The sequence below is a fragment of the Pinus tabuliformis genome, chromosome 4_2, assembly GCF_031772625.1.
Source record: "Pinus tabuliformis cultivar Carrire ecotype Pingquan chromosome 4_2, CPIR1, whole genome shotgun sequence".
Classification (NCBI taxonomy): Eukaryota; Viridiplantae; Streptophyta; class Pinopsida; order Pinales; family Pinaceae; genus Pinus; species Pinus tabuliformis.
The window spans coordinates 334310982-334337858 of NC_142304.1; positions in this window are offsets into that span (position 1 = coordinate 334310982).

Consider the following 26877-nt stretch of genomic DNA (forward strand, 5'->3'; position numbering starts at 1 on the left):
TGGTTGAGTATGATTGACTTTTATATTGAGAAAATCTTTGTCAGAATGTGACGTTGGACCATGGTTGACTATTATTATAAACCCAAGGGATTTATATTAAACTCAAGGATTTATATTTTAAACCCTATGAATAATATTACACCCTATGAAAATGAACCCTTAGATTAATAAACCCAACAGATTAATAGTATAAACCCAAGGGAATAATAAACCTAAGAGATTAATACTAAAAACCCAAGGGAGTAACATTAAACCCAAGGGGTAAATCCTTACATTAATAAACCCAAGGGATTGATACTATAAACCCAAGGGACTAATAAACATAAGGGATTAATACTAAAAACCCAAGAAAATAATAATAAACACTTGGGTTTAATATTATAAACCCAAGGTATATAAGCCTTAAGATAAATATTATAAACCCTAAAATAAACATGGTAGACCATCGTTGATTTTCATATTGACATAATCTTTGTCCCAATGTGACGTTGGACCATGATTAATTTTCATACTGAGACAATATTTGTCACAATGTGACATTGGACCATGGTTGACCATGGTTATCATAATGTGACGTTGGACCAAGAAACAATCTTCGTCACAATGTGACCATGATTATTGACCATGGTTAACCATGGTTGACCATGATTGACCATGGTTGACCATGGTTGATCTTCATATTGAGACAATCTTTGTCACAATGTGATGTTGGACGATGGTTGATTTTCATATTGAGACAATCTTTGTCATAATATGACGTTGGACCATGTTTGACCATGGTTGACAATGCGACGTTGGACCATGGTTGACCATGGATGACCGTGATTGTCATTATGTGACGTTGGACTAAGAGATAATATTTGTCACAATGTGACCATGATTATTGACCATGGTTAAATATGATTAACTATTGTTTACCATGCTTGATTTTCACATGGAGACAATCTTTGTGAAAATGCAATGTTGGACCATGGTTGATTTTCATATTAATAAAATCTTTGTCATAATGTCACGTTGGACCATTTTTGACCATGGTTAACTATGATTGATCATACTTAAACAAACAATAACTAATAATTGAATTATTAATTAATTAAATATTAATTATTATTAATAATAATTAAATATTATAGATAACAATTAATTATTATTATTAATTAATAATAAATTATAATTATTATTAATAAAAATTCAATATTAATTATTATTATTATTATTTATAGTAATTAATTATCAAATGTTTATTAATTAAGACCTAATTATTAATTATTAGTTATTAATTATCAATTATTAATTAATTTTTTATTACTTATAATTATTTATTTATTTTTTTGTTGACTAGTGGAATCGGCAACAACGGTGGTATGGTACTCGCATTACACGGGGTCGAATCCCATCGGCTGCCACTATAACCTCTAGGAGGAACCGCCCAGCCCGCAAGAATGGTCCTCGGTTAAGATGAGACTCGAACTCATGACCTGCACAGTGGCACGAACGACTTAGTAGATCGTCCGTTGGCCACGAGACCAAACCCCTGCTAGCTGCTTATAATTATTCATTATTATAAATAAATTTTTTAGTATAAATTATAAATTATTGTTTATAAATTATATTTGACTATTAATTAAATTCAATGGTGACAACACACTCAATATTATTTGCAATTAATTAATTAATTAACTCGCTAATTGATTAATTAATTGATTAATTAATTAATTATTAATTCATTAATAATTTACTATAATTAATTTAGCCTGTAAAGGTTTGGTCTCGTGGCCAGCGGACGATTTGCTAAGTCATCCGTTCCGCTATGCAGGTCACAAGTTCAAGTCTCGTCTTAACCAGGGGCCATTCTTGCGGGCTAGGCGGTTCCTCCTAGAGGTTATAGTGGCAGCCGATGGGATTCGACCCCATGTAACACGAGTACGATACCACCATTGTTTCCAATTCGCTAATCAACAAAAAAAAATATTGGAATTAATTTATTATTAATTATAAATTAATTCATTATTAATTAGTTAGTTAATTATTAATTATTAAATAAAATTAAACTAAATTAATTTATTTAATTCATAATAATTAATATTTAATAGTATTTCCCCCGAATGTGGGTGACACAATTGAATTAAATGTTATTCATGACAGATCGTAAGACCAGGTACTGCCAGTTGCAGGGCAGCGTGGCTTCCCAGGATCTCACCTCGCGTAAGAGGGATAGTCTTAATAAGGGTGGATATGGTAGGATTTCAGCATTAATGGTGTGCATTGTTCGAAGCAAAACTGTGGTAGTTATAATCATGGTGATCCTGTTTATTCCCTTCACACTTCGCGTTTATTCCTATTGCTCCGGGCCTTGGTTTGATGCGGTTTTTGGTGGCAAGCAGGACTCTGCTAACAGAGGCAAGCTCCAGGTCGGTTCTCTGTTATTCTGGAGGTGGTATTACTATGCTAAGGGTCCCCACGGCAGGATTAGCGCTGCATTAAGGGGTAAGCTCTCCAAAGCTCTAGAATTTAGAATTGGGCGATTTTCTTCTCCTTCTCAGGCATACTCTGTGCGCTTGTATCGGTCTTTGTTTCAGTCCTTTTGTCCTCCTGTCGTTGTTTCTGGTTACTCTGTGCCTTCCCCTTCGCTCCTCATTATGGTTCGCCAGAGTGGGAGGAATCGTTCCGGGGGCAACGTGGTAGCGGCAAACGTTCGATGGCCAACCATTCTGTGGACCCTGAACAGTCTCCTATCAATCTTCCCTCCTCTCAAGTGAATGTGCCTCCTCCGAGCCCTGTTCGCAAGCCAACTCCGAATAGTGCTTTCCAAACCATTCATTTCAAATTCCAAAGCAATCTTAATAGGCCTCTGATCACTGCTCATATCACTCTAATCCTCTCGGAAGAAGAAAATCAGCTCTATCCTCTGTCATGCATGGCTCCTGAACCTTCTCAAAGCAGTGAGCAATTAATGGATGGGGGAAGCCAGGAGAAACGTATGAGTGATAAGCTTGGCCAGGATGAAGTTCCGAGAGTCATTCCGCCTCTTGAAGACAATTTCCCAGTGGCCGGGGAAGGGATTCTTGGAGCCACTAATCATCCCTTGGTGAACCCAATGGGCGAGAAGGATGGCAGTGAAGATTTGTGGATTGGCAGCACGTGTCTGGTAGCGGAGAAGACTCCTCGTGAGGATGTGGAAGGTTAAGGCCACCTGGGTCTATTTTTTCTCTCTTTTTGGTTTTTCTATCGCTCAGATGACTACTTCCAGGCCACTCTATTTACAGTCATAGTTCAGCATCTTCAACCTGATGATTTTGTTTCCCTCCAGGGCAGTGGCAGTTTAATTACCGTCTGGTTTGCCAAGTACATTGGCTTTCTTGCTTTCATGTTTCTTCCTATGTTCTACTGGTCTATCTCTGGGTCCTATATCTGTCTTCTAGCTTTTTGTAACTGGTCTCCCCAGGTTCCTTCTATACTGGGGCAGTTTTGCTGTGTTGAGTGCTCTCGGGTACTATTATCTGAGGCCTCAACTCCTTGTAAAATTATTCTACTTTTCAGTTAATAGATTTTAGTCTTTGCAGAGAAAAAAAATATATTTAATAGTATGTAATATTAATTAATTAATATTAATAATTAATATCAGTTAATAAAAAATAAAATTATTTAATAATAATTAATAATACAAAAAAACAATAATCAATAATAATAATAAGTAACTATAATTATAATTAATAAATTGATTATTAATTATTAATATCAATTAATTTAATTAATTAATTTAACGTTCCCTTTTTATAATTCTTTTAATTTTTATTGACCATTGGAATGTACCGTTGCATTTCTGGGATTTATATATTTTTGGTCTGGTTATCTTGCTCCTCATCATGGTCCTAATGATGAACCTAGATCTAGGTTCGAAACGTGTCAACCCTTTGTTATCTATGTGATTTCTCTGGAAGATCTGAGTATTATAATTAACAATAATTAATTAATTACATTCATACAAATAGAATTCTTAATATATCATATCATTTGGATATAATTTTAAAATTTTAACATTAATATTATTATATTAATTTAAAGAATGTTTATCAGTATAAGTTATACACTCTATGTATAGAAATTCAAACAAGTCATAAGTTGTCAAACACGTCAACCATAAGTTATCAATGTGATTTTTCCAGAAGATTTTTCTTAATTCAATCAGGATTTGAACTAAATATTCATCAAACATGTAAGTAAAACAACCAACTAAACTAATTTATTGCACATATGTATTATATACTAGTACAAGTATATTAGTAAATGTGGTTGATATACGCGGAAGGCGTATATCAATCACATGCACAACCACATATTAAAATTAAAATTTAATATTAATATTAAAATTAATAAAATTTAATATTGATAAAAATTAATAAAAGTTGACAAAAGTTGATATTAATAATAAAATTTAATATTTACTATTAAATGTTAATATGAAAGTTAATATCCATATTAATAAACCGAAAGGATAATAAACCCAAGGGATTAATATGATAAGCCTATTAAACACATTAATAATTAAAGGTTAATATTAAAGTTAAAGTTTAATATTAATATTAATAAAATTAAAGTTTAAGTTTAATACGAAAGTTAAAGTTTAATATTAATATGAATATTACAATAAAAGTAAAAGTTTCCCTTCCAGAGATTACAACTGGAGGATGGGTTGAAATATCTGGGCTTCCATATAAAAACTCATGGATACAAAATAGTTGATTGGACCTGGTTAGTGGCCAAGGTCAAAAGAAGATTGAACAACTGGAGTCATTGACTACTGTCTAGAGCAGGACGTCTCGTGCTTATAAAATCTGTTCTAGAAGCCACCCCGGTCTACTGGATGTCTCTTGCCTGGATTCCTCAAGGTATCTTATCCCGGATTCAAAGGATATGCTGCAATTTCTTATGGAAGGGGCACAAGGAAGGGAAACCCTTTGCATGGGTTAAATGGAGCAAAATTGCAGTCCCAAAAAATGGGGGGTTGGGGCCTCAAGGATCTCCCTACATTCGCACAGGCACTAGTGGCCAAATTGGGCTAGCTTCTCCTAAAGCAAAAAATCCTATGGACATAAGTTGTTACCTATAAATACATTTGGCCTCGCAATATTATGGAATGGGTCTGACTACCAGCTTGGAACAAATAAGGAATATCGGTGATATGGAAAGTTGTCATACATGCTCTTCCCATTATCAGGAGTGGACTCACTTGGCGAATTGGTAATGGTTCGGCTGTCCGCATCGAGTCTAATCCATGGATTGGATGTAAGAACATGAAAAATCTACCTCCGGAACTGATAACATTCCTAAACCACAAAGGCGTGGCCACCATTGCCCATATAGGGGACCGATTGAATACTTCCATTTATCAACAAGCTTGGATGTCTACTGATGATCTTGGTATACACGATCAGTGGAGTATGGAGTGGAGGCACTACACTAATTCTTAACTCAATCTCACGTGAGGCTCAGGGACGATGAGGATGAACTGATCTGGGCTCTGGCTGTACGAGGGCCATACACTCCAAAATATGGATACCCCATCATCCATGCAGCACATAAACCCAACACACTGGAAAGTTGGTGGTGTATGTTATGGAAACTCAAGGGCCCGCCATGCACTCGTCTCCTCATGTGGAATATCATCATGGAAAAGACTCCTATCAGCACTAATATCATGAAACGATCTTTCCAGGATCCATCCTAGTGTGTTCTATGACGACGAGAGGAGGAATCAAACAATCACTTATTCCTATATTGCACCATCACTCAACAGCTTTGGGAACAGGTGGTGCTCATGCTAAATATCAGACAAATATGGGAAGGGGATAGTATAAAGGATGCTTGGAACAACTGGTGGACTAATGTCCCCACCATGAAATCTCGAAATATCCCATTAACTCTATGTTGGAACATATGGCTCTGCAGAAACAATATCATCTTTAACAGCAAACACATTAGATGGCCTCTTATTGTCCCAAAATTTTCAACAGTTACAATGAAATTCTGGATGATGAACAGTCTTCCACAATTCAAACAATCATCCCAGAGGTTATAGATCATGCTCATCCCTAGGCCTACTTTGACGGCTCTGCACAAGAACAGGGGTGTTGGTGGGGGGGGGGGGGGGGGGGGGGGGGGGGGGGGGGGGGGGGTGGGGTGGGGTGGGGAGGGGAAGATACTACTACACCTATCCGAGACACATATCTTCCGCATTTGTATGGGATTGGATGTTGGCACAAACAACTTGATTGAGATCCTTTCGCTTCGCAATCTATTAAACTTTGCATTAAACCAAAATTGTTGACAATTACAAGTCCTTGGGGACTCTAAGATTGTCATAAATTGGTTCAATTGCATTACTACATGCCATGTACACACACTCAGGAACATTTTGGATGATACATTATTTTTAAAATCACATTTTGGTAAGATTTCATGTACTCATATTTACAGGGAGTACAACAAATTTGCGGATCAGTTTTCTAAAGAGGCAGTGCACCATCCCAGAGGAGAATGGCTGATACAGGAGGAAAGACAGGGACATGCCTATCAGTACTACCACAGGCCATATATAGAATAGGAACAACAAAAGGCTGATAGGCCCTAATTTATCATAATTTTTTGAGACATCTGAATAGTGACACACATATATGTTTTTGGTTATTTTTGATATTTTCTAACATATATGTATATGCATACTAATACATGATGCTACACCCTACCTAGGTTTTTTGTACAAAGTTACTACTTTTAGATGACTTCGGTCACTTGTACTGCATATGCCAATGGCATCTACAACATGTAATTTTCCACCATAATAGAAATTATGATTTTTCCCTAGGAAAAAAAAGTAAAAGTAAAAGTTTAATACTAATATTAAATTTAAAGTTTAATATTAATATTAAAGTTAAATTTTAATATAAATAAAATTTAATATTGATAGAAAGTAATAAAATTTAAAGTTTAATATTGAAGGTTAATATTAATAAATATATGTAATTAAACCATAGGATTAATCTTATAAACTCTACCAATAATATTATAACCTAGGAATAAGAACCCTCATATTAATAATAGAAAAACGATTGATATTATAAACCCAAGGCACTAATATTAAACACAAGGGATTAATATTTTAAACCCAAGGCAATAAACCCTAAGATAAATATTATAAATCCTGAAAACAACATGGTTGATAGGGGTTGACCATGTTTGAATTTAATATGCAGACAATCTTTGTTACAAATGCGACATTGGACCATGGTTGACCATGATTGGTCTTCATGTTGACCATTGGACCATCGTTGACCATGATTAACCATGGTTGACAATTATTGGTTTTCATATCAAGACAATTTTTGTCACAATGCGACATTTGACAATGATGAACCATGTTTGATTTTCATATCAACACAAACCTTTTTAGATAGAGGAGGAATGACCTGTTGACTCTACAACTAATCATTCCTCCTCTATCTAAAACCATTCTCACCTGTATGGATTCTCTATTTAACAACACAAACCTTGTCATAATGTGACATTGGACCATGGTTGACCATGGTTGATTTTAATATTGAGGCAATCTTTGTCATAATGTGACATTGGACCATGATTGATCATGGTTGATTTTCATATTGAGATAGTCTTTGTCATAAAGCAACATTGGATCATGGTTGACCATGTTTGATTTTCATATTGAGACAATATTTGATACAATGCGATGTTGGACCATGGTTGACAATTCCTCAGCATGGTTGACCATGATTTGTAATTAAACCCAAGGTATTTATAATTAAACCCAAGGATTAATATTATAAACCATATGAATAATATTATATATGAACCCTTAGATTAATAAACACAATAGATTGATATTATAAATGCAAGGGAATAATAAGCATAAGGGATCAAAACTAGAATCCCAAGGTATTATAAACCCAAGGCACTAATAAACCCAAGGGATTAATATTGTAAACCCAAGGCATATAAACACTAAGATAAATATTATAAACCCTAAAACAAACATGGTTAACAATGGTTGACCATGCTTGATTTTCATATTCAGACAATTTTTGTCACCAATGTGAGATTGGACCATGGTTGACCATGATTGATCTTCATATTGAGATAATATTTGTCACAATGCGACATTGGAACATCGTTGACCATTATTGACCATGGTTGACAATGGTTGGTTTTCATATCGAGACAATTTTCGGCAAAGTGTGATGGTGGACCATGATTGACCATGGTTGATTTTCATATTGAGACAATCTTTGTCACAATGCAGCGTTGGACCATGGTTGACCATGTTTGATTTTCATATAGAGACAATATTTGTCACAATGCAACATTGGGCCATAATTGACCATGGTTGATTTTCACATTGAGACAGTCTTTGTCACAATGCAACGTTGGACCATGGTTTACCATTTTTTATTTTCAGATTGAGACAACCTTTAACACAAGGCGACGTTGGACCATGGTTGACCATGATTATAAATCCAAGGTATTTTTATTAAACCCTAGGATTAATATTATAAACCATATGAATAATATTATACCCTAGGAATATGAACCCCTAGATTAATAAACCCAAGGGATTAATACTAAAAATCGAAGGGAACAATATTAAACCCAAGTGGTTAATATCGTATACCCAAGGCATATAAACCCTAAGATAAATATTATAAACCTTAAAACAAACATGGTTGACCATGCTTGATTTTCATATTTAGACAATCTTTGTCACAAATGTGATGTTGGACCATGGTTGACCATGATTGTCATATTGAGAAAAGATTTTTCACAATGTGACATTGGACCATGATTAACCATGATTGGTCATGGTTGACAGTGGTTGGTTTTCATATTGAGACAATCTTTGTCACAATGTGACATTGGACCATGATTGACCATGGTTTACCATGGTTGATATTCATATTGAGGCAAACTTTGTCACAATGTAGTTAAAACCCTTACATTATTAAACCCAAGGGATTGATTCTAAAAACGCAAGGGATAATAAACCCAAGGGAATAATGTTAAACCCAAGGGATTAATTCTAAAACTATAAGGAATAATAAACCCAAGGGATTAATATCATAAACACAAGGTATATAAACTTGAATATAAATATTTTAAACCCTAAAATAAACATGTTTGACCATGGTTTATTTTCATATTGAGACAATGTTTCTCACAATGCGATGTTGGACCATGATTGTCCATGTTTGATTTTCATATTGAGACAGTGTTTGTCACAGTCTTTGCAACATTGGGGCATGATTGACCATGTTTGAATTTCATATTAATATAATCTTTGACACAATGTGACTTTGGAACATGGTTGACAATGATTATAAACCCAAGGGATTTATAATTAAACCCCGGGATTAATATTATAAGCCCTATGAATAATATTATACCCTAGGAATATAAACCCTTAGATTAATAAACATAATGGATTTATATTATAATCCCAAGGGATTAATATTATAAAATCAAGGGAATAATAAACCCAAGGGATTATAAACCCAAGGCACTAATAAACCTAAGGGAATAATACTAAAAACCGAATGTATTAATATTAAATCCAAGGGATTAATATTGTAAACCCAAGGCATATATTTAGCACTAAGATAAATATTATAAACTCTAAAACAAACATGGTTGACCATGATTTTTTTTCATATTCAGACAATCTTTTTCACCAATGTAAAATTGGACCATGGTTGACCATTATTGATCTTCATATTGAGAGAATATTTGTCATAATGCGACATTGGACCGTCGTTGACCATGATTGACCATGGTTGACAATGGTTGGTTTTCATATTGAAATAATTTTTGTCATAGTGCGATGTTAGACCATGATTTACCATGGTTGATTTTCATTTTGAGACAAACTTTGTCACAATGTGACATTGGACCATGGTTGACCATGTTTGATTTTCATATTGAGACAATCTTGATCACAATGCAACACTAGACCATGATTGACCATGCTTTACCATGGTTGATTTTCATATTGAGACAACATTTGTCACAATGCAACGTTGGACCATGGTTGACCATGTTTGATTTTACTATTAAGATAATCTTTGACACAATGTGACGTTGGTTGACCATGATTCCTTGGGTTTTTATTAAATCATAGAATTAATATTATAAACCCCATGAGTAATATTATACTCTAGGAATATGAACCCTTAGAATAATAAACCCAAGCTATTGATATTATAAACCCATGGGAATAATAAACTGAAGGGGTTAAAACTAAAACCATAAGGGATTATAAACCCAAGGTACTAATAAACCCAAGGGGTTAATGCTAAAAACTGAAGGGAATAATATTAAACCCAAGGGATTAATATTGTAAACCCAAGGCATATAAACCCTACGATAAATATTATAAACCCTAAAAAGAACATGGTTGACCATGATTGATTTTCATATTTAGACAATCTTTGTCATAAATGCGAAATTGGACCATGGTTGACCATTATTGATCTTCATATTGAGAGAATCTTTGTCACAATGCAACATAGGACCATGGTTGACGATGGTTGGTTTTCATATCAAGACAATTTTTGTCACAATGCAACACTGGACCATGATTGACCATGGTTAACCATGGTTGATATTAATATTGCGAAAAACTTTGACACAATGTAGTTCAACCCCTTACATTAATAAATCCAATTGATTGATATTATAAACCCAAGGGATTAATTCTAAAACCACAAGGGATATTATAAACCCCAAGGGATTAATTCTAAAACAACAAGGGATATTAAACCCAAGGGATTAACATTATAAACCCAAGGTATATAAATCTTAGGATAAATATTTTAAAGCCTAAAATAAACATGGTTGACCATGGTTGTATTTTATATTGAGACAATTTTTGTCACAGTGCTACGTTGGACCACGACTGATTTTCATATCAGGGCAATCTTTGTAATAATGTGACGTTGGACCATATTGATTTTCATACTAAGAAAATATTTATCACAATGTGATGTTGAACCATGGTTGACCATGATTATAAACCAAGAGATCTATATTTAACCCAAGGATTAATATTATATAAATCCTATGAATAATATTATACTCTAGGAATATGAACTCTTAAACTAATAAACTGAAGGGATTGATATTATAAACCAATCGAATAATAAACCCAAAGGATTAATATTATAAATCCAAGGTATATAAACCCTACGATAAATATTATAAACTCTAAAATAAACATGGTTGACCATGGTTGATTTTCATATTCAGACAATCATTGTCACAATGCGACGTTGGACCATGGTTGACCATGATTGAATTTAATATCGAGAAAATATTTTTCATAATGTGACCTTGGACCATGGTTGACCATGGTTGATTTTCATATTGAGGCAATCTTTGTTACAATGCAATGTTTCACCCTAGTTGACCATGATTGGTTTCCATGTCGAGAAAATCCTATGATAAACCTTAAGATATATTATAAACCAAGGTATATAAACCCTATAATAAATATCATAAATGCTAAAATAAACATTTTTTTACCTTGGTTGATTTACATATTGAGACAATCGTTGCCACAATTATTTTCACAAAATATAAAAATTATTCACACAAAAATATTTTACTTTAACTACACATTAAATTGAAATTAATTATACATTAAATTTACATTTATTACGCATCAAATTTATTTTAATTTGATTTGACAAATAAAATCTAATCAAAATAAACTTTATATTTATATTTATTTATTTTTATATTATAACTATTTTTGTTTACAATTAATTGCGTTTATGTTTATAGTTATAAAGTTTAATATATTTATATCTATATTACGTTTATATTATAATTATAGTTAATTAAATTAGTTAATTCTATACTTTTGTTTATTTCTATACAATAATTATTATTAATTATATTCTTAATTAAAGCAAGGACCCCATAAATCATTAAAATCAATTAAATATTTTTAATTGTAATCCATTAATTATTATTCACAATCTTTGTTATAATATTCACTTCCTAGCCTTTTACAATGTCAAAATTATAGTGAGTTCGGGAGGCTTCTCTCCAAGCTTTTTGAGCATAGGAATAAAATCTTAAATCAAAATAAATAATTTTTTTGAAGGTCCGATAGACCAATGTTTGGTCTCAATGGACGTTAACCACCATCATCATCATCATAAATTATAATTAATATATCTGGGTTTATAATTAATTAATTACAATTATATTATATTATAATTATCAATTAATATATTGAATTAATGAAAATTTGCATTTTAAAGGTAAAAAAGAAATTCAAATAATATATTTAATAATTATGTATATTATAGGGTTTTAATTGGTATTTTAAAATTGGTTTTATACATTTTGCATAAAAATATTATAATTAAAATATTTTAATGGTGTATTTTTGCGTTTAAAAAACATGTGCAATTTATATATTGGTAAATATGGAGTTAAAAAAAGATATATATTGATTTACTTTAAACTAAACAACACAACATTGAAATATAAGTAAAACTTTGAAATGGTAAATAAAATCACGTTATACACACACATCCTAATAAACTTGATCATTCTAATAATTAAATTAAAAATCTGGAAAATCTCTTTCAAAATAGAGAAATATTTATTAACACAAATATTTTGTTTATAATTTTAAATATGAAATAAAATCACATTATACACACATATCCTAATAAACTTATCATTCTAATAATTAAATTAAAAATCTGGAAATAATTATATATATTATATGGTTTTAATTGGTATTTTAAAATTGGCTTTATACATTTTGCATAAAAATATTATAATTAAAATAATTTAATGGTGTATTTTTGCGTTTAAAAAACATGTGCAATTTATATATTGTTAAAAATGGAGTTAAAAAAAGATATATATTGATTTACTTTAAACTAAACACCACAACATTGAAATATAAGTAAAACTTTGAAATAGTAAATAAAATCACATTATACACCCACATCTTAATAAACTTGATCATTCTAATTACATCTTAATAAACTTGATCATTCTAATAATTAAATTAGAAATCTGGAAAATCTCTTTCAAAATAGAGAAATATTTATTAACACAAGTATTTTGTTTATAATTTTAAATAAGAAATAAAATCACATTATACACACATATCCTAATAAACTTATATCATTCTAATAATTAAATTAAAAATCTAGAAAATCTTTTTCAAAATAGAAAAATATTTATCAACACAAATATTTTGTTTATAATATAAATATTAATTTATTTATCAATGTATATATAAATATTAAATAATTTCTTATTTTAAATAATAAAAAAATCATTTTTAAAAATTTAGCAATGCTTAATATTTAATAAAACTAAAATTAAAATCAATCTAAATTAATTGTTGATGATGATGATTAATGTCCACTAAGACCATGTGGTCTATCAAATCTCAAGAAAAGAGAGTCTAATTGTCATTCTTTAAAATCTTGTTTCTGTGATCAAGAAGTGGAGAAAGAAGTGTTCGAAGATCGCTATAGTTGGGCCGGCTTAATAAGTCAAGAAGATTTGAGGTGTGGCTGATGATAGGGAATTGAGAGCAGATGTGGGCAAGAGTTGGGCAGTCTAAAAGGAAGTGATTTTCATCTTTCACCTTCTTAGTATCATAAATCTGACAAATTCTATCGTCCCAGGGAGCCTTGGGAGTAGACCACTGTTCGGTCTCACTCTGAAGCTCATGAGAGTTAGTTCTAATCCTAGTGATGTTCATTTTCTTCTTAGTGCTAGTCAACATAGAGAGATAATTATTGTTATCAAGGGTGGGACCTCCTTATAGTACCTTAGCTTCCTTTTACCATCCAACTCCTTAGTATCCCACATTTTGTCCTTAATAATGGAGGTAATAGTATATTTGATATTGTCCTTTCTTCTCATGATTATCTCCTCCTTAATCCCCCAAAAGTTGAGCCAATACTAAGCACCTTGATGTCACCCGCGCTTGAGGTGTAGGTGGGGGTTTTGACTAAAGTTAGAAGAAATTTTTGGGAGCCTCTTGGATTCCATATTGTGAAGCTTCTTATACATAAGATATCTAAACATAGCTCACTTTCAATAGGGGAGAACCAACTTATAAATATAAATAATATTTATAATAATATTATATTATATATGTCCTCGGGACAACTCAATTAGTGATCAAAGTAATGTGAAACCTGTGTAAACTAGGAAATCTAAGGTTCAAATCCCCTTGTTTGCGACCCGATATACGAATAAGAAAACAAGTCATAAACCCCCAGAAATTTACTAGTAATAACGTGTTAGACGAACTGTTAAATTCATATAAGTGAAAATAAAATTATATTATAAACAAAATACTATAATATTATATTTTTATTTATTTACATAATTTTTTATAACATTTTCATTCTTAAATTTCCTTCTTATATAATATAGGTTCACTATTTCATTCATCTAATCATTTACTACTAAATTCATTATTATAATGCAAAAAAAATATAATCCAAACATTTATACTTCATGTTTAACATTGCGAAAATCAATATATTAAGTAAATCCATTGTTTTAATGGTGTGTCAAAAAAAATTGACAATTCATAACTAATTTAAAATTAGTATTAGATAACCATAATCAATATAGAAAAATTTGTACATACAAAAACATATAAACTTCCATCAAAACATAATAATAATTATAAAAGAATATACGTTAATAGTTATGTTATATATCCAGATTTTTTTTTAATGAAATCCATCAGAAGTGTAAAATTAATATTTCACATTCCATACATGTACAAAGAAAATATATCTAAAAAGTCGGATGGAGAATTTGATAAAAGAGCTAAACGTGACATTTTACCAAATCTTTAGAAAATTATATTTTGCTAAATCTTATGGTTCAATATAGTGGGCCTAATGGTTAAGAGCATGTGTTTCCTCCTAAGAGGTCACAGGTTCAAAACCAGAGGGGGGTAGAGTATGTATGCCTTCGTAGACTTAGCAGTCAAATCGCTGCGCGGAGGTGGGTCCCTTGTCCCACAAACAAGGGGGTCTCATATACCAATTTGGTGTCTGGCTTGGCCGTGACCTTAAAAATGGATATTATTATTATTATTATTATTATAACTTAAACCAGCAAGATAATTTGAACCACATATGATGGGGCTATCCATGAGATGTTAGCAGAAGTGTGGTAACCCAGATACGTTGGAGGAGACCAACAACGTCAAGGCATTGGTTGTAATCTCTTTTTGAACTTATATGAATACAACTATTGATTGATTTCCTACATTGAAGTGTCATCATACATTTGATGGCTTAATGTTCCTTGACCTGTTAAGTAGGCTGAATGTAATTTGTATGTTATATCATTTCTTGTTGTTGTTTGTTTACTTGTTTAAGGTATTTGAAGGGAGAAAAAGAAGGTAGCTGGAGTAAGGCAGCATGATCATCACCAAGAGGAATAAAGTTCTAAGAGGCAAGCCCTCTTATTTGATTCTAGCTTAAGGAAGTTTTCCATAGATTGTTTGTTTGTGGCTAGACCCGCTCTCTTGGGCTAGAGGAATTGTTTGTGTCCGCACTGAGAATTTACCTGCACCACACTCCAGACAACCTCTGTGAGCCCATATCTAATTATGATAGAAAGTCGTTGAATAGATTATATGTCCTTCCTACAAGTTTAGGGAAGTTTTGTCCCCAGTGTTGCAGTGATGAGAGATTCCAACTTGTATGCGATTAGATGCAATAGAAAACTCATGAAAAAAATTGAAAGAGGAGTTGTGTTGCAATGCTTCTGGCTCATATCTAGCCTTAGACAGTGGAGAAATGAAGGGTAATTTGTCCCCATCTTGATCACTTTCAAAATTGGGTTCAGATATGATGTGAAGACATATTCGAAAGTGGATCTCTTTATGCCCTAATCACACATAGTAGTAGCTTATGAGTGATCCTTCTAATCCGTGTTCTAGATACGCGTCCCTTTTGTCAGTGCTCTGCTTGCTTGCAATGAGCCTCGTAGCCCAGACACACATAGTCATACTCTCCTTGACGCAAGTCACCCTTCGGATCGCCTTATATGTGAGGGACCAGTGGAGCTGAATGATCATCGTTGCATGCTTTTCCCTCTCGCATGTTTTGTGTACCTCCATCGTGCTCTCTACCAACGTATTCATTTTCAGTGTCAGGTCTAAGGTTAACTCGACTACTTAAGACTCTTACATTCCATGTTAAAAATTTCATGATTAACTATTGTTAAGGGGTTGTGGGCTTAATGTTCTCATCTTATCTAAATTAATCAACATGGCTCCCAACTCCTGGAGGGCTACACTATTCGACTTCCTCCCTATTTTTTGATGGTTGTGACATGATGCCATTATCGTTTGAGATCTCATTGCTTTCACTCCCATTTCGATTATTTCTAGATGTGACCTTTTTTTGCCTCTTATTTTCGCTTCTTCTCTCATCAGATATAGATACTAGATCCTATCCATTTGATCTGCTAGGATGGTCTCAAGTCCCTATTTTCTCGCTTGTTCCACCATATTTTGAAGGTTGATTCCTTCCCTTTTTATTATTTCCTATAAATCTAGGCCCTTTGTTCTTACCTCACTTTGGGTCATCTTGGCATCTCCTTAAAAATCCTTTGACACATCTAGGATATCCAGCTGCTACCTTATATCTTCTATTGGTTGCAACATTTCTTCTTCTTTACCCTCTTCTTTCTCCTCATTTTTATATTATTCAGCCCCTTGACTTTCTAGGTTCTCTTTTAACAATATTTCAAAGCTATTTCTCTATGCTTTTCTCCCTCCTTGGTTTCTTTGTCGTTGTCTTTGATTTTCCCTTCCCCGTGGGTTAGGTATTACAAATCGATCATCATCTTTTTGTTATGATTCTTTCCCTTGTTCTTTCGCTTTATTTAAAGGGTATCGCAAATCAAGTGGCCATGTTCATGGCATCATATGCACCTTAATGGAATCTATCCATACTCCACAGATTGTAACCATCTTTCATCCCTGAACTCTAGTTTGACTCGTTCAAGAAGGGCTCCGAAAACATCCATTTCCACTCATATTTTTGCATACGATGTGTATATTCCTTGTAGCATTGCCTCTGATATTTTGATAAACTTCCCCAATGTATCTCCTATCAACATTAGGGTTGAATGTAGCCAATAATCTAGAGGTAGGGAGTACATCCTAACCCAAAATAGGGCTTTGGTAAAGGTTTCCTTCTCTGGGGTAAAATTCTCCATCCATGGTGGCATGTACAAACTAACTGGTGAAAATAAGTAGGGACGGCCATAAAAATTCATTATCTATCCTCCATATTGGTAAAGACCACCGTAAAGAATCCATTGGACCCTAGATGTAGCTCTATCTCCCTTCTTGTTTTTCAATGATGTTTAATCGAGTCACACAAATTTTTATATGGGACAAAGGCCCATAAACTTGCATATGATCGCATATGATCTTATGTGATCCCAAAAGGCCTATCTCTCAGGATCAATGATTAATGTTGTTAGGATCACAACTATTTTGGGCTTACATGACCTTGTAGATCCTTTTGACTTTTCCTGCTACTTCTAGTATACTTGATTCCCGGGAATACTTTTGTCCTCATCTCTTTTCTGACAATTAGCACCTACTCCATTCGCACCTTGAATGTTCCCTGACACACCTTTTGCTGGGACCCTAAATCATCCCTTGAACCCCTTCCCCTTGTCTGTTACCACATTCTAATAGGAGGGAGCCCTAATATTGTTATTCATTGCATTGTATGCACCTTAATGGAATCTATCCATAGTCCACAGATTGTAACCATATTTCATCCCTGAAATCTAGTTTGACTGGTTTAGGAAGGGCTCCAAAAACATCCATTTCCATGCATATTTTTGCATACGATGTGTATCTTCCTTGTAGCATTGCCTCTAATATTTTGATAAACTTCCCCAATGTATCTCCTATCAATGTTAGGGTTGAATGTAGCCAATATTCTAGAGGTAGGGAGTACATCCTAACCCAAAATAGGGCTTTGGTAAAGGTCTCCTTCTCTAGGGTAAAATTCTCCATCCATGGTTGCATGTACAAACTAACCGATGCAAATAAGTAGGGATGACCATCAAAAATTCGTTCTCTATCCTCCATATTGGTAAAGACCACCGTAAAGAATCCCTTGGACCCTAGATGTAGCTCTATCTCCCTTCTTGTTTTCCAATGATGTTTAATTAAGTCACACAACTTTTTATATGGGACAAAGACCCATAAACTTGCATATGATTGCATATGATCTTATGTGATCCCGAAAGGCCTGTTTCTTAGGATCAATGATTAATGTCGTTGGGATCAACACTATTTTGGGCTTACATGACCCCGTAGATCCTTTTGACTTTTCCCGCTGCTTCTAGTCTACTTGATTCCCTGGAATACTTTTGTCCTCATCTCTTTTCTGACAATTAGCACCCACTCCAGTCGCACCTTGAACGTTCCCCGATACACCTTCTGTTGGGACCCTAAATCCTCCCTTGAACTCCTTCCCCTTGTCTGTTACCATATTCTAACAGGAGGGAGCCCTAATATTGTTAATATTATTATAATCATAAGGATGCCCAGGCTTGGCTCAACCATTGGGGGATAAATGAGGAGATCATCTTGGGAAGCAAGGATAGTGTCAAATAAACTATCACTGTAATATCCCCTGGTTAAAGTTCTTCTAATAAAAGTTAATAAATGCAAAATAAGACCATGGTTTAGGGATACTTATTCCAACTTGAATGTTGGGCAAATATATCCTAGTGGGAATCACTTGATGTATTTATGACTAAGGGAAACTGGCAAAAGAAACAACTAAGGCATTGAAAAGGAAAAAGGGCATTTTTGGAACATTTATTATGAAAATAATGGAAATTAGGAGAAGAGTGAGGTGAAAGGTCACAGGTTGCAGGTGAGGAGGAAATTGAAGGAAAAAAATGGAAAATGAAGAAAATAGAGGCCTCATTAACAAAAAGGCTTAAGAGAATTAGTTTGTAACCTTTTGTCAATTTAGTTTTGGAGCTCTTATATTATTATCTCTCTCTCTCTCTCTCATTCTTGGACACTTAGAGTTTTCTTGGAGCACTCTAGCTTTGGAGAAAGAAAGGAAAAGCTAAGCAAAGGAAAGGAAGGAAAGTAAAGATCAAGCAAGGAAGAGAAGGATCAAGCAACTACAGTGGAAATACTTGCAGGTAACATATTGCATGTGTGATTTCCTAGATGGTTTTGACATGCATGCATTTGCATGTTGGTATATGGTTCTCTTGTTGTTGGTGGCATGGGTTTGTCGAGTTATGACAGTGGTTTTTGACCTTGCCTTGAATTTTTCCAGATAGCCATGGTGTGATGAGATTGTTTTCTCAATTTTGAGCTTTGGAATTACCGAATGGTTTCAGAATCCGAGGCGGAGGTGGTCTCAGGAAAATTTCCAAAGGCCTAGGAATCCCTTGACTAGTTTTGGCGGGATACGGTAAAGCCTGAAGGTGGAGTCTCAGTTTAGGGCCTAGTGATCCAGTGTGGATTGCGGTAAAGCCTGAGAGACAAGTGTCTCGGTTCAAGGCCTAGTGATCCAGTATGGATTGTGGTAAATCCTGAGAGACAAGGAGACAAAAAATTCCTCAAGGATAGTGATGGAATCTAAAGGCATACCTAGCTTGGTTTGGTTTTGGTAAGATCATGGTTTAGTGAGGGTGGAGATGGTTTAACCTCTAGATTCTGTTAGTTTATTTTGGATTGGTTTATCCATGAGATCCTACATTCATGCTTGGAATATGGCACGGGGGTGATTGACTGAAAGAAATATTTGGTTCAGCCATGTCTATGGTCAGGTGGTACGTGGAAGTCCCGAACCTAGTCAAATTTTCCTATGATTAATAAAAGCTAACTTATCTTTCTTTTATACTTGTTAATATGTGACTTTAATGGATGTTATGTCATTATTATTTTCATGGCTTAATGCTGGTTATATGATTGATTATTGTCATGGTTATTTAATGTATTTACTTGTAACTGAAAGGATGATAGATGCAAGACATAATTGATGTCAAAACAGTTAAGGTAAGAGGGTGGTGATCCTTCTTGTCAAGTTCCATATGAGTTATCAGTCATTTATGCTCTGTCTTGTATTCATTTCTGGTAGATTTCATTGATGCCAAGTATTTAACAGAATGTAAGTCCTGGTTGGGGATGGTTAGGCCTACTCCTAGAGTCAGTTTTTGATTTGTAAGTCTTGTCATAATGTAATTTATGAATTTTGAAAGCTACAGGAGTTTCTGGGTAGTTTCTAGGATTTTGGGCTTGAAATGTGGCACATATCCCAAGGTCGTAGGCACATGCCTAAGCTGAAAATTCCATGGATGTTGGCATACCCACATTGTGCATGCATCAAGAGGTCCTTAGATGCAGCCTTGTCCATATCAAGGGAGATTCTAGGGGTTTAGTGGTCTAAAATTTTAGTGGGACCTAGGGGTTGCCTACTTGAGTGGTTGGGATGGTTCCTGGGAGTCCTGTTGCTAATGTGAAAGGTCTATATGGTGTGTTTCCACTGGTTCCACTTCCTTAAGGTCACTTAGGATGTCGAATCATATCATAGTAACTTCTCGTCACATGTTTACCCCGGTTGGTCAGTTACTTAGGTAGATGTCGGAGGAGGGAATTACAATCACCTCCAAATTTAAAGATAATACATGGGATGATAAGGAGTTGGAGGGTAAAAGGAAGCTAAGATACTATAAGGAGGTGATCAACCCCATCCTTGAGAACTATAGTTATCTTTCTTTTTTTACTAGCTCGAAGAAAAAGATGAACATCACTAAGATTATAACTAATTCTAATGAGCTTTGAAGTGAAACCAGGTGGTAGTCTAATCCTGAGACTCCATGGGATGATATAATTCGTCAGATTTGCGATACTAAGAGGGTGGAGGATGAAAAACACTTTCTTTTATATTTTCCAACCCTTACTCACATCCGCTCTCATTTCCCTAGCATTTGTCACACTTCTAATCTTCTTGACTTGTTAATTCAACCCAGCTATAGTGATATTGGCACACTTCTTTCCCTTTTTTTTAGCAAATAATAAGATTATAAAGAATTACAATTAGATTTGTATTCTTCTTAAGATCTCATTGACCACATTGGTATTAGTGGATGTTAATCATCATCATCATCATCATCATTATTATTATTGTCATTATTAATATTATTAATATTTTTTATTAATATAAATATTAGTATAAACCCAAAGTACATAAACCCTAAGATAAATATTATAAACCCTAAAATAAACATGGTTGATCACTATTGATTTTCATATTGCCACCATCTTTGTCACAATGTGACATTGGACCATGGTTGACCATGATTGATTTTCAACCACATTTACTAATGTCATTGTGCTAGTCATATTGAGACAACATTTTTCACAATTCGACGTTGGAAAATGGTTGGCCATGGTTGATTTTCATATTGAGACAATCTTTGTCACAATGCGACGTTGGATCATGGTTGACCATGGTTGTCATAGTGTGATGTTGGACCAAGAGACAATCTTTGTCACAATGCGACGTTAGACGATGGTTGACCATGGATGACCATGGTTGTCATAATGTGATGTTGGACCAAGAGATAATCTTTGTCACAATGTGACCATGGTTATTTACCATGGTTGACCATGAATGAAAATGGTTGACTAGGGTTTATTTCCATATAGAGACAATCTTTGTCACCATGCGACGTTTGAACATGGTTGGCTAAGTTAAATATTATGAAAAAAATGGAATAATAAACCCAAGGGTTTAAAACTAAAAACCCAAGGGATCAATATTATAAACCCAAGGCATATAAACCCTACAATAAATATTATAAACCCTAAAATAAACATGGTTGACCATGGTTGATTTTCATATTGACACAATCCTTGTCACAATGCGACGTTGGACTATGGTTGACCATGATTGATTTTCATATTGAGACAACATTTGTCACAATGCAACGTTGGACAATGGTTAGCCTTGGTTGACCATGGTTGATTTTCATATTGAGACAATCTTTGTCACAGTGCGACGTTGGACTATGGTTGACCATGGTTGTCACAATGAGACATTGGACCCAGAGACAATCTTTGTCACAATGTGACCATGGTTATTGACCATGGTTGACCAAGGCTTATTTCCATATAGACACAATCTTTGTCACAGTGCGATATTTGAACATGGTTGACCATGGTTGATTTTCATATTGAGACATCCATTATAACAATGCGATATTAGTTTCTTTTCATATTGAGAAAATCTTTTTCACAATGTGACGTTGGACCATGGTTGACCATGATTATAAACCCAATGGATTTATATTAAAACCAAATATTAATATTATAAAACCTATGAATAATATTATACCCTATAAATATGAACCCTTAGATTAATAAACCCAAGTGATTGATATTATAAACCCAATGGATTATAAACCCAAGGGAATAATATTAAACCCAAGGGATAAATATTATAAACCAAAGGTATGAAAACCCTAAGATAAATATTATAAACCCTAAAATAAACATGGTTGACCATGCTTTACCATCGTTGATTTTCATACTCAGATAATCCTTTTCATAATGCGACGCTGGACCATGGTTAACCATGGTTGATTTTCATATTGACACAATCTTTGGCACAATGTGACATAAGGCCATCATTGACCATGGTTGACCATGATTTTAAACCCAATGGATTATAAACCCAAGGGAATAATAACCCCAAGGGATTAAAACTAAAATTCCAAACGATTATAAACCCAAAGGTATAATATTAAACCCAAGGTATAAATATTATAAAACCAAGGTAAATAAACCCTAAGATAAATATTATAAACCCTAAAATAAACATGGTTGACCATAGTTGATTTTCATATTGACAAAATCTTTGTATAATGCGACGTTAGACCATGGTTGACCATGATTGATTTTCATTTTGAGACAAAATTTGTCACAATGTGATGTTGGACAATGGTTGGCCATGGTTGATTTTCATATTGATACAATCTTTGTCAGAATGTGACATTGGACCATGGTTGTCACAATGAGATGTTGGACCAAGAGGCTATCTTTGTCATGATTTGGCCATTGTTATTGACCTTGGTTGACCATGGTTGACCAGGGTTGACCAGGGTTGATTTCCATCTAGAGACAATATTTGTCACAATGTGACGTTTGAACATGATTCACTAAGATAAATATTATAAACCCAAGGATATAATATTAAAACCAACAGATAAATATTATAAACCCAAGGTATATAAACCCTAAGATAAATATTATAAACCCTAAAATAAACATGGTTGACCATGATTGATTTTCATATTGATACAATCTTTGTTACAATGCAAAGTTAGACTATGGTTTACAATGATTGATTTTCATACTGAGATAACATTTGTCACAATGTGATGTTGGAAAATGGGTTGACCATGATTATAAACCCAATCGATTTATATTAAACCCAAATATTAGTAGTATAAACCTTATGATTAATATTATACCCTAGGAATATGAACCCTTAGATTAATAAACCCAAGGGATTGATATTATAAACCCAAGGGATTAATACTAAAACCCCAAGAGATAAATATTGTAAACCAAAGATATAAAAACATTAAGATAAATATTATAAACCCTAAAATAAACATGGTTGACCATGCTCTATCGTCATTGATTTCATACTAGGACAATTTTGTCACAATGTGACATTGATCATGGTTCACCATGGTTGATTTTCATATTGAGACAATATTTGGCACAATGTGACATTGGACCATCGTTGACCATGGTTGACCATGATTGTAAACCCAAGGGATTTATATTAAACCCTAGGATTAATATTATAAACTCTATGAATAATAATATACCCTAGGAATATGAACCATTAGATTAATAAACCAAAGGGATTGATATTATAAACCCAAGGGAATAATAATAAACCCAAGGGAATAATAATAAACCCAAGGTATATAAACACTAAGATACATCTTATAAATCAAAAATAAAAATGGTTGCCCATGGTTCACCACGATTGATTTTCATATTGCCACAATATTTGTCACAATGCAACATTGGACTATAGTTGACCATGAATGGTTTTCGTATTGACACAAATTTTTTCACAATGTGACGTTGGGCAATGGTTGGCAATGGTTGACCATTGTTGATTTTCATATTTAGACAATCTTTGTCGCAATGCGATGTTAGACCATGGTTGACCAAGGTTGATTTTCATATTGAGACAATCTTTGGCACAATGTGACATTGGACCATTGTTGACCATGATTGTAAACCCAAGGGATTTATATTAAACCCTATGATTAATATTATAAATCCTATAAATAATATTATACCCTAGGAATATGAACCCTTAGATTAATAAACCCAAAGGATTGATATTATAAACCCAAGGGAATAATATTAAACCCAAGGGATTAATATTATAAATGCAAGGTATATAAACCCTAAGATAAATATTATAAACCCTAAAATAAACATGGTTGATCGTGGTTGACCATGGTTCATTTTCATATTAAGACAATCTTTTTTACGAAGCGACATTGGACCATGGTTGAGTATGATTGATTTTCATATTGAGAAAATCTTTGTCAGAATGTGAAGTTGGACCATGGTTGACTATGGTTATAAACCCAAGGGATTTATATTAAACTCAAGGATTTATATTTTAAACCCTATGAATAATATTACACCCTATGAAAATGAACCCTTAGATTAATAAATCCAATAGATTAATAGTATAAACCCAAGGGAATAATAAACCTAAGAGATTAATACTAAAAACCCAAGGGAGTAACATTAAACCCAAGGGGTAAATCCTTACATTAATAAACCCAAGGGATTGATACTATAAACCCAAGGGACTAATAAACACAAGGGATTAATACTAAAAACCCAAGAAAATAATAATAAACACTTGGTTTTAATATTATAAACCCAAGATATATAAGCCCTAAGATAAATATTATAAACCCTAAAATAAACATGGTAGACCATCGTTGATTTTCATATTGACATAATCTTTGTCCCAATGTGACGTTGCACCATGATTAATTTTCATACTGAGACAATATTTGTCACAATTTGACATTGGACCATGGTTGACCATGGTTATCATATTGTGACGTTGGACCAAGAGACAATCTTCGTCACAATGTGACCATGATTATTAACCATGGTTAACCATGGTTGACCATGATTGACCATGATTGACCATGGTTGATTTTCATATTGAGACAATCTTTGTCACAATGTGACGTTGGACGGTGGTTGATTTTCATATTGAGACAATCGTTGCCATAATACGACGTTGGACCATGTTTGACCATGGTTGACAATGCGACGTTGGACCATGGTTGACCATGGATGACCGTGATTGTCATTATGTGACGTTGGACCAAGAGACAATATTTGTCACAATGTGACCATGATTATTGACCATGGTTAAATATGATTAACCATTGTTTACCATGAATGATTTTCACATGGAGACAATCTTTGTGAAAATGCAATGTTGGACCATGGTTGATTTTCATATTAACAAAATCTTTGTCATAATGTCACGTTGGACCATTGTTGACCATGGTTAACTATGATTGACCATACTTATACAATCAATAATTAATAATTGAATTATTAATTAATTAAATATTAATTATTATTAATAAAAATTAAATATTATAGATAACAATTAATTATTATTATTAATTAATAAAAATTATAATTATTATTAATAAAAATTCAATATTAATTATTATTATTATTATTATTTATAGTAATTAATTATCAACTTTTTATTAATTAAGACCTAATTATTAATTATTAATTATTAATTATCAATTATTAATTATAAATTATTAATTATTAATTATTAATTAATTTTTTTATTATTACTTATAATTTTTTTATTTTTTTATTTTGACGAGTGGAATCGGCAACAACGGTGGTATCGTACTCGCATTACACGGGGTCGAATCCCATCGGCTGCCACTATAACCTCTAGGAGGAATCGCCCAGCCCACAAGAATGGTCCTCGGTTAAGACGAGACTCGAACTCATGACTTGCACAGTGGCACGGACGACTTAGCAGATCGTCCGTTGGCCACGAGACCAAACCCTTGCGAGCTACTTATAATTATTTATTATTATAAATAAATTTTTTAATTATAAATTATAAATTATTATTTATAAATTAGATTTGACTATTAATTAAATTCAATGGTGACAACACACTCAATATTATTTGCAATTAATTAATTAATTAACTCACTAATTGATTAATTAATTAATTATTAATTCATTAATAATTTACTATAATTTCCCGGATGCGGGTGACACGACGGCTAGCCATGACGAGCCACATGACATCCATGTGCCGCCTCAGGTGTAAGGAAGGCATTCAATGCCTGTTCGCCGCCATGGAATATATGGCAAGGTATATCGCAGGTTGGCATTCATTGCCGCATTCAAGTCGCGAGCTCGACTGCAACAAGCAGTTATGGTGTCCGAGGATCGAGGTTTCGGTGCAATGGTTAGAAAAGGGGATGAAGGAGCTCAGCAAATGCTGCTCCACGCTCAACGTTTGGCATTCTTCGGTCTGGACGTCGCCTGGTCTTCGGCTCTCCGGGAATCAATACCGGAAGTCCCTCGTCTGGTCTTCGGCTCTCTGCTTAAGGTATATCATCTCAAGTTTGAGGGGTCTCTGTGTCAATTTCGCCTCTGGGTCCTCACCTGTTGCCCGCTCG